General features: G+C 47.6%; 1 protein-coding gene, 1 non-coding gene and 1 pseudogene across 4 annotated transcripts in view; 1 reads left to right on the forward strand and 2 right to left on the reverse strand.

Moving 5' to 3' along the window:
• The window catches only part of HDAC9 (histone deacetylase 9), a 980,770-nt gene that overhangs the window by 253,164 nt on the left and 710,354 nt on the right, over positions 1 to 17,252 (forward strand). The gene's annotated exons all lie outside the window — the stretch shown is intronic.
• Positions 15,180 to 15,324, reverse strand: LOC142244819 (U4atac minor spliceosomal RNA; annotated as a pseudogene).
• Positions 16,270 to 16,396, reverse strand: LOC142244812 (U4atac minor spliceosomal RNA). The gene has a single exon (XR_012724674.1). It is a non-coding gene; the product is annotated as a U4atac minor spliceosomal RNA (small nuclear RNA).

The following is a 17,252-nucleotide window of genomic DNA, read 5'->3' on the forward strand; positions in this document are numbered from 1 at the left end:
CGACGGGGCCTAGTAGTGGACTTCCGACAAGCTGGTGGCTGGGGCTTCATCAGGGAGCCCGGCCTGGGCAAGGACGTGTTTGTGGCTCGAAGAGACATCGAGGAGCACCTGCCCAGAGGCCACCCTGGGAGAGATGCGAAGCTGGGAGATGTGGTAGAGTACACACGGCTGATGGGGGACCGTGGGTGGTACGCGCTGCATGTGCATATCCTAAAGGAAGAAGCGGCCCCAGAGGGACCAGAGTGGCGCCGTACAATGCAAGCGCGCAGCCTCTCCCCTAGCAGCAGCACTACCTCAAGGCAGACCCAGGCCACAGAACTGAGCAGAGGTCCTGCGACAGCCAGTCAGGAGACGCAGACCAGGATCTCCATGGCCTACATGCTGCCCAGGGCCCTGCCAAAGAGGGACCCCAGCAATGAAGAGTAAGAAGTAAGAAGATGCTGAACTGTAAATAGCCCCTGTCTGCCCCTCATTCTTTTTGAAGATGTCCCTTGTGTTTTACCCCAATGTTCTTTTCGAAGATGACACCCTTTCCTGCTGTACTGCCCCTCATGCTTTTTGAAGATGTCACCCCCCATGTTTATGTGTACCGGGCCACTGAACTTGAATGTGGGCCACGGTAAATGTGATGTCCTATGTGTCTTATGTAACCAGGCCATTGGACTTAGTTGCTGGTTGATTATGTCCCATTGTTGTTTGAAAGGAAACGAACTGCCAGGCTACTGGACTTGTTGTGGCCGAAAATGTATATAGTTGCACCCGTTGTGCCCCCTACCAGAATTATGGGGGATGTGCCCAAACTCTGCAATGAACTGAAAGTGCACACATAGTTTTCTTTATAAGAAGTTTGCAACGTTTACTCATATGTGCCTCCCATAAAGGGAAGAAATATTTTATTGTTTTATGTTGTGCATAACAAAAATGTTTTGCAGTGCTTCCACATGTTTTTGTTGTTTTTCAGCCCGAGGACGTGCTGGGATTTGCTGTGGGGGAGTGTGGCGCCCCTGAGGCTTCCGTCGCCACAGGTCATTGCACCCCATCCAGCGGTGTGATGCCCCATTCTGAGAGAGGAAGAGAGTGAACTCCGGTCCCCTGGTAAATCCACACTACACCCATTGCTAGGAACACACTGGGACCAGGGAAAGTGGCAGACAGCCCTCCCATGCTGCATGCTGGGAGGGGTCATAAGACCCATCCCTGCTCCTATAGGGTAGAACAGGGCAACTGGGGAGGTGGGAGGAGCCATCTGAGAGCAGACACAGAGAGGAAGGTCAAGTTTAGTGAGTCTACCTCAGGGAGTGAGAGAGTGAGCATGTAGTTGGAGAAGAAGAACGAGAGAAAGGAGGGAGGAGGAGGCCTGCTGGAGGCAGGCAAGGAGGAGAAAAGAAAGACAAGAAAGAAGGAAAGAAAGCTCCAAGTCAGACAGGAGCAGAGAAACAGAAGGAGACGCTTCCTGGTGAAGATCCTGGGACCCAGAGGTCCAGGTGACACCACGTAGGAGACAGAAGGAGTCGCAGGGCCACGGGTAGTCCTGGAGGTACCACGGGCAGTCCTAGAGGTACCACGGAGAGGTCCTAGAGGCGCCACGGGTAGTTGTAGGCTACGGTGGCCTGTTCCACAATAACATTGGTGGAGGGATCAAGCTGCGACAGGGGACAGTCCCTAGAGACTGGAGGAGTGCAAAATCATCTCCAAACAGTAAAAACCGAGGCCCAGGGAAGGTTGTAGACTCCCAGGGCCAGAACCCATAGCAGACTTCCAGAAAAGGGGTAATTAGCCGACAGGTGAACCCCCCAGCCTGGAGGCTGTAGTGGAGGCCAAGCCAGGTCCATCCTAACAAAGGCAAGGCTAAGGAAGACAGCAGAAGAAAGAGACACTAAGAGAAGGGTACCGGCTTTCACTCTCAGAATCACCCAGAAACGGCGGAGGTCCCTGACAGTGGTCCCAGCAGTCCAAGGGTCCCTACAGCTGTGACAAGAAGTGTGAGTAAAGAACTTGAACTGCACCCTTGAAGTGGTCTCTGTTATTTCAGCTGCATAGACATTCACAATCACCAACTGTGCCCCGGGGCATTGCTCCACCTGTGGGGAGTAGTACTACCATTGCTGCAATATCATCCCCCGGAGGCCTCATACAGCAGCAGCGGCTTATTAGCCGCATACCACAGGTGGCGTCACAAACACAAACTTTAATTCAAGCCACATATTTTACTGACAACCACCAGGGCCACGGAGCCGGGCCCAGCCACCACTGACTACCACCGGAGTAGTCCGGCCCGGCACCGGGTGTCCCATAGCCCTGGGGTGGGCGAGTCATAAGATTTGGGATTTACTTATTCTGTCTGCCCTTTACAATAATATATACTCATGAGGGCTTATATTATCCGGACACATACAAATACGGTTGTGGGGGGTGGATTTCAGGTAGAGGTCCTCCTTATACCTTTAGATTGATGAATTTCATAATTTTATATAATTGTGTGTTTACATATATGGTTAATAAAAATTGAATTTTATGGAAATTGTACTCTGATGTGTATGTATTTTTCTTGGAGACATATATTTTTTGAAAATGCTGATGGAGTTGTTCCAGTCATGAATCCATATATAAGGGAATTATAATAATTTGTCACTAAAATGATACAAAATTTTTCCCTTTGGTCTTTGATCTTGTTTATAGTTTTCACTGCACATTCAGTTGTTGCTCTGTCGCTGTCACACACAGCGATCTCTGCTTCCCAGCGGGAGAGCAACAACCAAAAAATGGCCCAGGACATTCAGCAACAACCAGCGACCTCACAGCAGGGGCCAGGTTGTTGCTGGATGTCACACACAGCGACATCGCTAGCAAGTCGTGCCTCAGCAGCGATATTGCTAGTGATGTTGCTTAGTGTGACGATACCTTTAGACTGATTCACGAAAGGCAACTTTTATAAAATAAAAAATCTCAACATTTGTCACAGCTCCACTTTAGCCCCCCCTTTCTGGAGTGATTTTATGTAAGTTTTACAAACTTTTTTTTTTTTTATAGATGTTTTACAAAATATGTAACATTTTTCCACTAAAAAGTCAGAAAAACAGAGACAGAAATAAAAGAGAAATAAAAGAGTGTTGGTCTTTGCAGAAAATGTATGAATCGCGTGCACCATTTTGATGAATTTGGCGCAAATTATAAATCAAAAAGAAAAAAAACCTTAAAACACAAATGATGAATCGGACGTGTAGTCACATTTGTCTTGTGGCATTTATTAATTGGTTTTGTGCCAAATTCTTCCAAATGGCGCATGTGTAAAATGATCTTTGTTTAAGTATGTGACCTTCTTTCGCAACTTTTTAGAACAAAAAGTCACAAGTCTTGCAAAATTGTGATAAAATATCTTGTGTGGTATGGGGTGGGTGAGACTGGAGTCACAAATTAAGAAGAAGGCCGGTGTCACACTTGCGATTGCCTCGCGTGTATCTTACGTGAGTGTCATGATGCATCACCTGTCACGGACTTACACTCTCTCCTCACAGGAGCATCTCATCCTCATAGAGATGCATGCAATCGACCCGCTCCTGTGAGCAGAGTGTGAGTCTGTGATGGGTGATGCACCGCGAAACTCGCGCAATATACACGCGAGGCAATTGCAAGTGTGACACCGGCCTAAGGAGAAAACTTCTAGAAACCACTAATTCCATCCAAAATGGCAAATAAAGGGATAAACAAAAAAAATAGGCTAACACATAAAATAGATTAAAAATAGGCACAAATGAAAAGATGAATGTGACAAAGCAAAAGTGAAGCCACAAATCACTAAAAGCAAAAAAAACCCCCAAAAAAACAGGCGCAAATCCAATAATATACTTAATCTGGTCTTTATTGTTCAACTTATACAATGTGAAATCACAAAAAATAAATGAGCACGGGCTGTTAAGCATATTTTTGCTATTATTTCCAAAACTATGTTTAAAACTTTTTGTTTAACAATTTTTTTTTTATTAAACTAAGACTGGATTCACACATTTTTTTTCTTTTATGCAAACAGTTGGACTGGTTTACATCAGTGTTATGGATCAGATTTTATCTGTTTTTGGTCTGTAAGTTTTTACCATCCAGAAATTTTAGTGAGTATGTGTGTGACTGTGTCTGGTACATACTGGAAATACTGACGTGCGAAGCAGACCAAGGTGCAAAATTGAATAAAAACCATACATTACCATTGTAATATGTTTACTACACATGTAAACAATGCAGGAAAATAGTTACCACATGAATGTGCACCAGGGTCGCTCATGGGGCATTTCACACTTAAGCTGGAGTCACACTTGGGAGTCTGGCATCGCATCGGCCGCACACTCTACGGACAGGAGAATCTCAGCTACAGAGAAATACATGCAGCCGACCCGCTCCTATCAGGAGAGTGCGTCAGTGTCGGGAGATGCGATGCGAGTCACTCGCAAGTGTGACACCGGCCTTATATTGACACTGAGGTAATATCTCTATAGCATTCATTGCTGTACAAAAAAAGCTAAACAATTTTTATACCTGTATTTTTTATTAACTTCATTGAAGTCAATGGGTTAAAAATACTCCAGAATCATTGAAAGAATTGACATACTGCAGGTTACTGTTTGCACCAAATCCACAAAAAAAAAAAGTGCAAGACGCTTCAGGAACCTGTCCTCTAACTGCTTATAACAATGCAACATGGGCACAAAAGCCAATCCTGCAAGTTAAACTTTCATAACGAAAGAATATGGTCCAAAAAATTGCAACTCTCTGGAGCTTTCACCCCAGGGATGCTTCTGTGTTGTTTGTGGTATCAGCAGTAGTAACCTCATCATTACACATTGATCAGTAGCTCAACCCCAACAAAAGGACAGTTTGATACTGACCCTGAATGGCCAGGAGGGCCCCATGGACAGGTTTTTTTTCAGTTATGGTGAGAAGATTTCAGGTTGAAAATCCTTCCCAGAATGCTTTTCAGCAGCTAATTTGCATATATCTACATGAACAAGTGTCCCTGAGGACCCAACATTTTGGTCACCCTCTCTACATTCCCTGATCATAGCAGGCCCGATTCATCACTGTATTGTATCAGATTTTTTGTGTGAATACCTCTCATTTAAATTGTCTCTCCAGGACTGGAGACAAACTCTAGCGCAGCGCCACCTATTGGAAGTAGCGATCCTGAAAGTTAAATGTGGATTTTTAACAATCCTTTATATATAACTTAGGATATATATGCCAGATCTGAATCCCAATTTGCAGACACAGTGTTTCTGGGTACTTGCGCCTTGTCAGTGCAAAGTATGGGGTGTCTGATCTGGCTCATGAGAAGCTTTTGTGGGGACCACGGGGGAACACTATTCTCCTTATGGAGACTTTGAAAGCCAGTCTGGCTGCTTTCAAGTAAGGGGACTTATAGCTGCCATGCCCTTCTGCAAAATATTCAAATTGTCTCTCCAGGACTGGATAAAAAACTCTAGAGCAGTGCCACCTATTGGAAGTAGCGATCATCTCATTAAGGCTAGTTTCACACTTGCGCTATTTTGACGCAAATGGAATCCGTCACTAATGTAGTACAGTTCATTTATTTACATTGGAAGCGCGTTACTATGGCGCGTGTGTGTGTCATGCAGTACCCGCTTGTGTCCACATGATGTCGCGCTTCCACTGTAAATAAATGAACTGTACTACATTAGTGACGGATTCCGTTTGCGTCAAAATAGCGCAAGTGTGAGTGAGCGCTTAGTGACTTTATGATTTGAGACAAATTCATTAAATGATTTGCGTTTTTTTTCAAGTTGTCTTTTGTTATTTACTTAGTTTTCTGATTTTTGTGTCAATGCAGTTTTTCCAGATGTTTTAAACTGATTAAGAAAATGGAATTATAAAAAAAAAATAAATCACAAAGTTTGGTGCAACTCCACTCCAGTCCCCCCTTTGTGCAGTGATTTTATGTACATTTTACAAAAATGTAATTTTTTGTAAAATGTGCAACTAAAAAGTCACAAAAACAGTATAAAAAAATTAAAAATAAGACAGTTTTGGGCTTTGCATAAAATTTATGGATTACATGAATCATTTTGATGACTCTGGAGCAAAAACATAAAAAATCATAAGATAAATAAGGAAAACGATTTTAAAAGAATACAAATTATTAATAGAATACTAAAGCCTTGTGCGCACGGTGCGTTTTTTTTTATGCAGATTTGGTTTAGGTTGTGGCCCAAATCTGGATGTCTATCCTTATACCAGCAAAGTCAATGAGATTTCTGAAGGGCTGTTGCTTACTTTGTACTTGACGGTTTGGTGCACAAAATAATCTGCAGCATGTTATTTTTGCATCCCTACGCTCCTGAAATCTGCTTTGTCACCCCTGAGCAGTAAGGTCCCAAAGCAGAACAGTACATGCCCTAGATTTCTGGAACAGAGCGGTGATGCAGTGGAGCTATCTAAAGGGTGATTTACATGCTGCGAGATTGCTAATGATATATCGTCGGGGTCACGTCGTTAGTGACGCACATCCGGCGTCTTTAGCGACATCGCAGCGTGTGACACCTAGAAGCGACGATCAACAATCGCAAAAATGTCAAAAGTCGTTGATCGTTGACACGTCACTCCTTTTTATAATATCGTTGGTGGTGCATGCCGCTGGTTGTTCATCGTTCCTGTGGCAGCACACATTGCTATGTGTGACACCGCAGGAACGACGACCATCTCCTTACCTGCGTTCACCGGCAATGAGGAAGGAAGGAGGTGTGTCGATATTCCGCCCGCTCATCTCCGCCCCTCCGCTTTTATTGGATGGCTGCCGTGTGACGTCGCTGTGACGCCGCACAAACCGCTTCCTTAGAAAGGAGGTGGTTCGCCGGCCACAGCGACGTCGCAGGGAAGATAAGTCCATGTGACGGTTGTTAGCGATGTTGTGCGCCACGGGTAGCGATTTGCCCGTGACGCACAACCGAGGGAGGCGGGTATGCTCGCTAGCAATATCGATAGCGATATAGCAGCGTGTAAAGTGCCCTTAAGGGTTCATTTAGACCAGTGAGTCTCAAACTCTAGTTCTCACGGCCCCCAACAGGTCATGTTTTCAGGTTTTCCTTAGTATTGCACAGGTGATGCCTTGATTAAAAACAGATCCTACAAAAATATGTTTTTTCAAAATGGAGAAAAACATTTATTTGCAGAACTTTTTTGCTAACGGATCTCTTCAGGATCCATTCTAATGGAAGATTACTGGACATGTAAACTCAACCTAATAGGAGAAGCTTTCTAATTTATTTATCCATATGTAGAAATCACTGTTGAAAAACTGAAGATAAAAACAGACACACTGACCAAACACTGATGAAAATCAGATCCAAAAAACTGATAAACAGGCCCTATTTTTACATAATCGAAAAATCAGACGCCTGAATGAGACCTAAGGCCGGGGCTACACAGTGATATCAGTCCGGTGACAGCAATTCTCTGAAAAGTCATGAGACAAAAATATTTGCGCAACTTTTTTAGTGCTTTGCTTTTGCTCTGAATAAAATAACTAAGTTGCAGATAATTTGCATTTGGCAACTTGTACTGAAGTCTATGGCAAGTGTGTGGTGTGAGAGTGACGACCGGAGACAGGACATCCAACACACAATGACATTTACGACTCCATTACAGTGTCACAATATGATACCATAGGAAATCATTACACCCAGTTCTGCAAGGTGCGGTCTGATCGGGAAACTCGACATTTCTAACAGAACATGGAAGGAGTTTTCCCAATGATCTATGATCTTCCTGATGTTCTTCTTCAAAAGTTATCACCTTATTGGTATTAATGTGTTTGTAGCCATCAATAAACATTTTGTAAATCTTTTAAAGACACGTTTCTTTTTTATTCAAATGTGTAAGAGACTTTACCATAATATATGCATGAACCAGGCAGAGAACAGTGACAACCCTATAGACATGTAAATATGGGGAGGGGGTGACACGCTGAAAGCAGAATAGACTGTTGGCCGGCTACAACACCTGATAATGATAAACACTCACTTTTCTCATGTTTAGATCTCATTATTCTCATGTCAGTTTATTTTTAAAAAACAAACCACAAAAAGGTTACATTTTTGAAAAAAACATTTTTGACTTTGTGAAAAATTCATGAGCCTCGGTTGCCATTTTTATGATTTTAACAAAAAAAAGTCAGCGAATACCACATAAAAGAAAATTTACATAAAGAAAGTACAAACGATCGGACCCTATAGTTTAACTCTTTGTAGGATCCACATCTGCTTTTGGTTTATAAATACTGTAATGTGAATATGTAAATGTTTCTGACAGTGATTTCTGCAATAACACAGCACTGACAAGACCTACACTGAAGTATATAGCAAAACCATTACTAGATAATCTGATTTTTGATTCATAATCATATTATCACAGTGTGAACGAAGCCACTTGTTTTATTTTAACTCTAAACATATAAATCTGTCTTTCTTACAAAAAAACAGGAGTCCAAAAATTGCACCTCTCTGGAGCTTTCACCCCAGGGATGCTCCAGAAAGCCATGGAACCCATAGGGTGGAGGGGCGACATGACTAGAGGGAAGGGAAGGAGTGATGGGGTTAATGGAAACAGGAATGGTTTGTTTATAAGGCAGAATAGAGGGATTGGTGGGTAGGAGGAGTTCCCTGGAGGAAGAGGTGGGACAGTTGAGGGGTGTAAGTAAAGGACCTTGACTTACCCCCCTCTCTCTTGACTTCCGGATATGGAGCGATCTGACTGGAGAGGTTCCTATAAGGTGTCAGGACGTCACCTTCTATTTCTCCATGGAGGAGTGGGAGTATTTAGAAGGACACAAAGATCTGTACAAGGACGTCATGATGGAGGTTCCCCAGCCCCTCACATCACCAGACTTCCGGATATGGAACGATCCGGACGTGCGACAGGATGGCTGCTATCCGGGACCAGCGGATTCATCATGGCAGTGCACGGGCCCCTGGCAGCGCGGTCCCACGTCTTGGCTGCTGGGGGTTAACCCGTTGGCACTTTCCCCTCGCTCCCCTGTCAGCTGCGGGTGGCGTCCCCCCCCCTCCCTCATCTCTCAGGTACTGGCCGTGTGCGGGGGGAGCGAGGAGGAGATGCGAGAGCCCCTTCGGGGACCCTCCGCGGTAGTGACGTGGGGCAGGGCAGTACTTAGCTGCTGCTCCGGCCGCGGGAGGAATCTCCGTCCGGGCCGCGGCAACCGGGAAGGGGGCGTGGCTAGTCTGCGGCCTACTTCCGGTCCGAGCCGCGGCCTGGATTGCTGGATGCGGCGGCTCCTGGACGGGGAGAGCGCCCGGCTGTGACAGAGGCCAGCTTTACCCCTCGCGGACGGCGGGGGGGGGCCGCGGAGCTGCAGCCAGTGGTGGGTCCGGCACCAGGGCAGGCGGACCTGGTGCGACGGGTGCCCAGGAGGCGGCGGTGAGTGGGGTGACAGCAGGGGCCCTGCAGTTTCTGCTTGGTCACCCAGATCAGGGTGCAGCTCCCGGCCGCGGCGGTCTCCCCCAGGAGGGGGAGGGCCCAGCGGACAGAGGCTTTCACGGGCCCAGGAGGGCAGGATGCGGCGGCTCCTGGCCAGGAGAGCACCCGGCGAGGACAGAGGCCAGCGTTATCCCCCCCCCCGCGGGTGGAGGGGGGGGGGCCGGGGGGCTGCAGCCAGCAGGGGGTCCGGCACCAGGGCAGGCGAGCCTGGTGCGACGGATGCCCGGGAGGCGTCGGTACGTGGGGGTGACGACGGGGGCCCTGCGGTCCCTGCCTGGTCACCCAGAGCAGGCGTGCAGCTCCCGGCAGCGGCGGTCTCCCCCAGGGGGGGGAGGGCCCGGCGGACGGATGCCTTCTGGGCCCAGGAGGGCAGAAGGCTGGCGGCTCTGGATGGGAGTCTGCTGGCAGCGGGTCGGGCCACAGGTACCCCCCCGTCCTTGCAGACAGCGGGGGGGGGTCGGGCCAGAAGATGAGGCCCGCGGTGGCAGCCCGTGGGACGGGACGGTTTCCGGGGTTGTCGCCGCGGGACAGAAGATGGAGCTTGGAGGATGGTGCCCACGCGGCGTACCAGGAGGACGGCCGTGGTGGTGGCAGCGCTTCGGCGGCGTCTGCGTTACATGAGCCAGAGGCGGTTGGCTCCAGCGAGGAGGAGGAGGAAGCAGCGACGGAAGAATCAGATGTCCGGATGGCGTGACTTTTATTCCAGGATACGCCGGGTCGCGGTCGGGTGAGACGGCCGTGGATTCGGCAGGGTTGGGGCGCAGTTGGTGGGGGGGGCGGCTGCGGACACGGCAGCGCCGAGTGGGTTTTTGTGTTTTGATCAGGCATGGGGTATTTTACTGCAGTGGTATATACGGTTGTGGAGAGTGCGCATGCACCGCCGGGGGCATGGACGGGATCGGTGGTTAGTGGGCGCAGGTGCGGCAAGCAGAGTGAGGGCGCATGAGGCGGCAGGGGAGCATTTTCGGGCAGAGGCGGCAAGGGCTGTGACAGAGTGAGTGGTGAGGAAAGAAGAGGGGGTGAGGTGGTGCGTCTGGATGACAGTGGCCAAGTGTGAGAGGTATGGGTACTTCGAAGGCCCGTTGGGGGGGGGCTCACCTGCTGGAGGATGTGAGGGATAAGATTTGAATGGGGGAAAGTGTAGAAATAATTTCGCTGCTCCCCCTGGAACAGTGGCACCTGGATTAGGTTAAGCCAAGTGATTCCGGGAAGGATAAGTAGAGGGGGGGGGAGCGCCGGTGGAGGCTCACCCCTCGTACATTTGCATGGCTGCGGGCATTTGCGTTTTTGGCAAGGGTATCAGGGGGAGGAATTGGGTAATTGGTTCGGCATGGTTTGGTTATATGGATCCATTTGGGGTGGCGTGTTAGGTCATATGGTGGTTTAGTCTGGCTTCAGTACGCCGAGTAATTTCAGCAAGGGAAGGTGTTGAGTGCCGGTATGCGGTAGGATCATACGGGCACATCCTTAGGGCTGCAGTGGATGGCGGCTCCTAGTCAGCCCCCTTTTGGGGGGCAGTTGGCGGTTCGGGGCTTGGAACCCCGGCGACACGGACAATGAGGGTTGTTTGGGGGGCATAGAATGATGGGTGGTGCAGATTTGGCGCGGACGGTTGTCTTAAGCATAAGTGTTGGGTGGTGGTAAAGATCATAGTAATGCTGTGTCTTTCTATTTGTATTGGTGGATCTTCGCCTCCTTATTGGAAGTTTGCGCTGGGCTAGGGGACGCCTGGTGGTTGTCGGTGGAAATAGGGGTCAGGAAGTGGCTTTGGGCAGGATGGGTGGGCCATTCGGGGCCCTCCTTGTCATGATTGGGTTTCTCTGTTGGGGGGGCAGTGCCGGAAAGGAGCCGTATATGTGTATATATATAATATATATATATATATATATATATGTATTTCGGCTTGTTCAAAACGTATCTTATCTGGAGGAGTCATCGGTGTATGCCTGCTTGGCTCCAGAATTGTCGGCGGTTTATTATGTGTCGTTTGACAGAGGGTGGGATTTGGTAAAGGCGGTGAGCCGTGGAGCATTGATGGCAAAGGTGGTTTTGGAGGCGGCATTAGGTTGTTACTGGTCTACCCTGCTAGCTAGCAGTTCGGGTGCTGCGGGGGGGAGGGGAGTTATTATTATGTTGATCGGTGGGGGCTAATGGGTTTTGTCCCATTTTATGTTCCTTTGGAGGCGGTTATTCCTTGGTGGAGTGTTTGGTGCGTGGTGTGTCCAAGCTTACACCTCTCATTCATTATAGGTTGATTCTCTTTCCATCGGGTTGGCGGGTTGATGATTCGTTTGGGTTGATTGTTTCAGTGCAGATGGTGGTGGATACTCTTTTTTTTTTTTTTTTTTTTTTTTTTTTTGGGCCGGTTGGCGCAGGCGAAGACTGAGGGTCCAACGCCAGTGATACGGTTTGTGGGGGATAAAGTTTGATGTTATGGTCAGAGAGGTAGGCTTCGTGGGTAATGGGGTGGTCCTATGGGCTGTGATAGAGGCAGTTAGGCCAGCTAAGACGGTGTGGTTTCAGGCGGTGCAGTCTTTGCTGGGGCGGTCGAACCACGGGTGCAGAGTTACGCCGCTGGGGCGAGTGTCTGCTGGACGGCTGGCGATGGCTGCGCCAAGGGTGCAGCCATCGGATCATTTGTGTGGGTCACGAGGGAGATCAATGATGATCTGATGGTGTAGGAGGTTTTTTGTTTTTCTTACGGTGATTTAGTGGCCGCGGATTCTGGCTGGGTAAGGTGGTACCTGATGGAACGTGGCTGCGGTACTCGGTTGCAGCGGGTCCAGTTGTTTTCGGGTTGGGCATCGTGGGTAGCACTTCCAATCGGTGGTAGGGGTCGAGTTGTGGAGGTTGGCAGTTTTTTCCGAGAGGAAGGTGTGCTGTCATTCTGACTATCAGTTGGTGGAGAATTAGATTAATAGTTGGTTTGCTAATCCTGGGGCCAAGGGTGGCGTACTTGTGGCAGTTGGTTTCTCAATTGTATGCGTTTTAAAAAAAAAAAAAAAATTTTATGTGTGGCGCAACCAGTACTGGGGGTTCGCCAAGGGTATAGCAGCTGCTTTGTTTCCTTCCAGTTCTGCAGGTTTCGGGAGTTGAGGCCGGGTAGCAGACGAGGTGGGCACGGTGTGTCCGGAGGGCTTGTGGAGTCTGGCGTGGCTGTGTTGGGGAGCGGCTCGGAGCTCAGTGACTGAGGTTATTTGGTGCTGATATCCAGAAGTGTGGGTGGCGCGGATAATGTTGTTTGGGGCCATGTGTGAGGAAAGCCTGGTGGAGTATTTGGTGGCGGCGTTGGCAGTGGTGAGTAACGGTTTTCAGGTTGCTAGGCCGGCGTCGGCAGTGGAGCAGAGGGTGGCGGCTGTGGCTGTCTTGTTGAGGATTAGATGTGGAGAGATGTTTTCGCAGGATCTTAGTGCGCGGCAGGCCTTGAAGGGGTTTTGTCGTACGGGTGTGAGGGAGCGGGACACAAGGGTCCGTCTCCGTTGTTTTGTGGCAGCGTTTGGTGAGTGTTTTGTGGTTGCTATGTTCATCTGAGCACGAGCGGGTTTTGTTTCCTCTTGTCCACAATGGTTCGTGTTAGCCTTTTGGGGGGCTTTGAGATTGTGGGGTTGGTCAGCCCATCTACGGTTAAGAGCGGAGGTTGAATGTTGGAGGATGTGTCCGCGGTGGTGCAGTGGGTTGAGCGCCGGCTTCGTCGCTCACCGAATCAGGTTAGGTGGATGGTGAAGGTTGGTGTTGTTGTATGCGGTCCCGGGTGCGGAATTATGTTATGAGGACGCCCAGGGTTATTGTTGTGTCACGTTAGTTAAGGTACCATTTTGTGGCAGTGCTGCAGACTTGATTGCAAGTGGCGGGGGTGGGCGCCCGGAATACTACGGGTCGTATTCCTTCTGGATTGGGCTGCCACGGAGGCCCCTCGGTGGTCTCAGAAAAGGGGTTGTGAAAAGTATTGGGAGGTGGGAGTCCTCTCGTTTGTCGGCGTTACGTTTGGCCTCAGTTGTTATTGGGTTAAGGCCAATGGGGGCGTTTGAGTAATTTTGGGAGTGGAATGGGTTGGTGTAACAGGTTGGTGTTATTTGTGGGTTTATAACCTCTGGGTTTTGTGGTGAGGGTGTGCCTCATTTGGATATTTGGGCATTCGTTGGTTCTCGGGGCCTCGGGGGTCTGAGGCTCGCCCGAATTTTGCCAGTTGGGTCTGGACGGGTCGATGGTACTGGTCCAGTAAGTGGGAGGCAGCGATTTGGTACCTCGAGAAGTTATTTATGAATGTTTAAAAAAAAAATAAAAAATTGTTGTTGGTTTGTTGCATTGTGGAAGACATACCCGGGCTTAAGCGTGGGGTAGTTTTGATAGTGTGACCAGGTTGGAATGGCGTGGGGCTCGTGCGGTAGGCAGTATCAATCGAGCCTTATTGGGGGCGGCGCCAAAGTTGGTGACGCTGAACTGGTGGTTTTGGAGATGCGATGGGGGTGTATCTTAACGTTATTGGTGCTGTTTTGTGGACGCTGTGATTGCGTGGAGGTGTGGTACAAGCTTTTGGTGTGTGGCGGGTCCAGGCCACGTAAGGAGTCACGTGCCCTGTCCTGTGGCGGGGGGTAGGTCTGGTCCAGAGGCGGTTGAAGGCAATGGTAACTGGACAGAGAGACACCATCTTGGTATGGTGGCTCCAGGTTCCGGGATGTTGCAGGCACGGGGTTCTGCAAAGTTGGGGGGTTAATCCGTAGGTGATTAATACCTCATCTCTGGGTCGGTGTGTTGCGGCCAGGGATACTGGAGTGAGAAGTGGTTCCTGGACTGGGCCTACCCAGGGTTGTATATTTACTGTATTGGTTACTGTGTTACCTATTGTTATTTGTTGGGGTCGCCCGTTGGACGGCGCCCCCTTGTGTTAGTATGTAAATAATAGGTAATAAAGGCTGCTGTGGCCAATTTTAAACCAAGTCACATGCAGTTCGTGTATTATTTACAGATGGTATTGGTGGGTAACACACATACAGCACGACTGGAGAATCCTTCCTCAATGGTCAAGAAAGCCATGGAACCCATAGGGTGGAGGGGCGACATGACTAGAGGGAAGGGAAGGAGTGATGGGGTTAATGGAAACAGGAATGGTTTGTTTATAAGGCAGAATAGAGGGATTGGTGGGTAGGAGGAGTTCCCTGGAGGAAGAGGTGGGACAGTTGAGGGGTGTAAGTAAAGGACCTTGACTTACCCCCCTCTCTCTTGACTTCCGGATATGGAGCGATCCCCGCCCACCCTCCCTTGTGTTTAATACCGAGGGGAATTTTGTCTGGGTTGTTTCTTTGTCACAGCAGCGGGGGGTAGGTCTGGTCCAGAGGCGGTTGAAGGCAATGGTAACTGGACAGAGAGACACCATCTTGGTATGGTGGCTCCAGGTTCCGGGATGTTGCAGGCACGGGGTTCTGCAAAGTTGGGGGGTTAATCCGTAGGTGATTAATACCTCATCTCTGGGTCGGTGTGTTGCGGCCAGGGATACTGGAGTGAGAAGTGGTTCCTGGACTGGGCCTACCCAGGGTTGTATATTTACTGTATTGGTTACTGTGTTACCTATTGTTATTTGTTGGGGTCGCCCGTTGGACGGCGCCCCCTTGTGTTAGTATGTAAATAATAGGTAATAAAGGCTGCTGTGGCCAATTTTAAACCAAGTCACATGCAGTTCGTGTATTATTTACAGATGGTATTGGTGGGTAACACACATACAGCACGACTGGAGAATCCTTCCTCAATGGTCATGTGTTGTTTGTGGTGTCAGCAGCACTAACCTCATTACACATTCATTGGTCAGTAGCTCAACCCCAAGACAAGGACGGTTAGATACTGACTCTGAATGATCAGGAGGGCCCCATAGACATGTCTCTTTTCAGTTATGGTGAGAAGATTTCAGGTTACAAATCCTTCCCAGAATGCTTTTCAGCAAATTTGCATACATCTACATAAACAAATGGCCTTGAAGACCCAGGATTTTTGCTATTTTAGATCTGAAAGGTGCGGTCTGAGAGGGAAACTTGACATTTCTAAGAGAACATGGAAGGAGTTTTCTCCATTTTCCCCGTGTGCTATCCCAATGAATTATGATCTTCCTGATGTTGTTCTTCAAAAGTTATCACCTTATTGGTATTAATGTGTTTGTAGCCATCAATAAACATTTTGTAAATCTTTTAAAGACACGTTTCTTTTTTATTCAAATTTATAAGAGACTTTACCATAATATATGCATGAACCAGGCAGAGAACACTGGGTGAGAACCCTATAGACATGTAAATATGGGGAGGGGGGGACACTCTGAAAGCAGAATAGACTGTTGGCCGGGGACAACACCTGATGATAATACTCACTTTTCTCATGTTTAGATCTTATTATTCTCATGTCAGTTTATTTTATAAAAACAAACCACAAAACGGTTACATTTTTTTAAACATTTTTGACTTTGTGAAAAATTCATGAGCCTCGGTTGCCATTTTTATGTATTTAACACAAAAATGTCAGCGAATACCACATAAAACATATTAACTCTTTGTAGGATCCACATCTGATTTAGGTTTATATGTACTGACGTGTGAATAAGTAAATGTTTCTGACATAGTAATTTTTGCAATAAAACAGCACTGATAAGACATACACTGAAATATATAGCAACAAGATTACTAGATAATCTAATTTTTGTAGATTCATTATCATATTATCACAGTGTGAATGAGGTCACTTGTTTTATTTAACTGTATAGCTATAAGTCTGTCTTTGTTAGCAAAAATACAGGAGTCCAAAAATTGCATCTCTCTGGAGCTTTCACCCCAGGGATGCTTCTGTGTTGTTCATGGTGTCAGCAATACTAATCTCATTACACATTCATTGGTCAGTAGCTCAACCCCAAGACAAGGACGGTTAAATACTGACTCTGAATGATCAGGAGGGCCCCATAGACAGATCTCTTTTCAGTTATGGTGAGAAGATTTCAAGTTGCAAATCCTTCCCAGAATGCTTTTCAGCAAATTTACATATATCTACACAAGCAAGTGGCCTTGAGGAGCCAGGATTTTGGCTATTTTAGGCTATGTCCGCACGTTGCTTTTTACCTGCTTTTTACCTGCTTTTTTGCTGCTTTTTCAACTGCAGCGTTTAATGCCAAAATGGTTGTGTTCTGCTTTTCAAGCAAAGTCTGAAAAAGCAGCAAAAAAGCAGGTAAAAAGCAACGTGCGGACATAGCCTAAGGCTGCTTTCACACATCAGTTTTTTGCCGTCAGACACAATCCATCGAAAAAACTGATGCGACGGATCCGTCGAAAAAACAGATCCGCGGCATCAGTTTTTTCCCATCCGTTTCTTCCATTCTTCAATGGATCCATTGTGATACTGAGCATGCTCAATTTAAAAAAACGTAATCAGCCACTGCATTGCGATTTTTGCCGCTTTACAATGGATCTGGCGCCCACAGGCTTCCATATATACAACAGGCCGGACGTGGTGCCGGATCCGTCCCCATCCTTTTTTTTTTTTTCCCGTTCACAAAAAACTGTACATTTTCACACATTTTTTCTTTTTTCTTCAGGCACAATCCGGTTTATGCCTGATGCAACGGATCCGTCGCAGATTGTGACAAAACTGATGTGACGGATCCAGCAATAAAACGGATTAATCTCGTTTTATTTCTTCCTTTCCAGAAGTGAATTTACATATGTTCTGGGCATGACCAGAAACAAAAAACTGATCCGTCGCCAGATTCCGTTTTTTTACGGATGATG

The sequence above is a fragment of the Anomaloglossus baeobatrachus genome, chromosome 6 (assembly GCF_048569485.1).
Source record: "Anomaloglossus baeobatrachus isolate aAnoBae1 chromosome 6, aAnoBae1.hap1, whole genome shotgun sequence".
NCBI lineage: Eukaryota > Metazoa > Chordata > Amphibia > Anura > Aromobatidae > Anomaloglossus > Anomaloglossus baeobatrachus.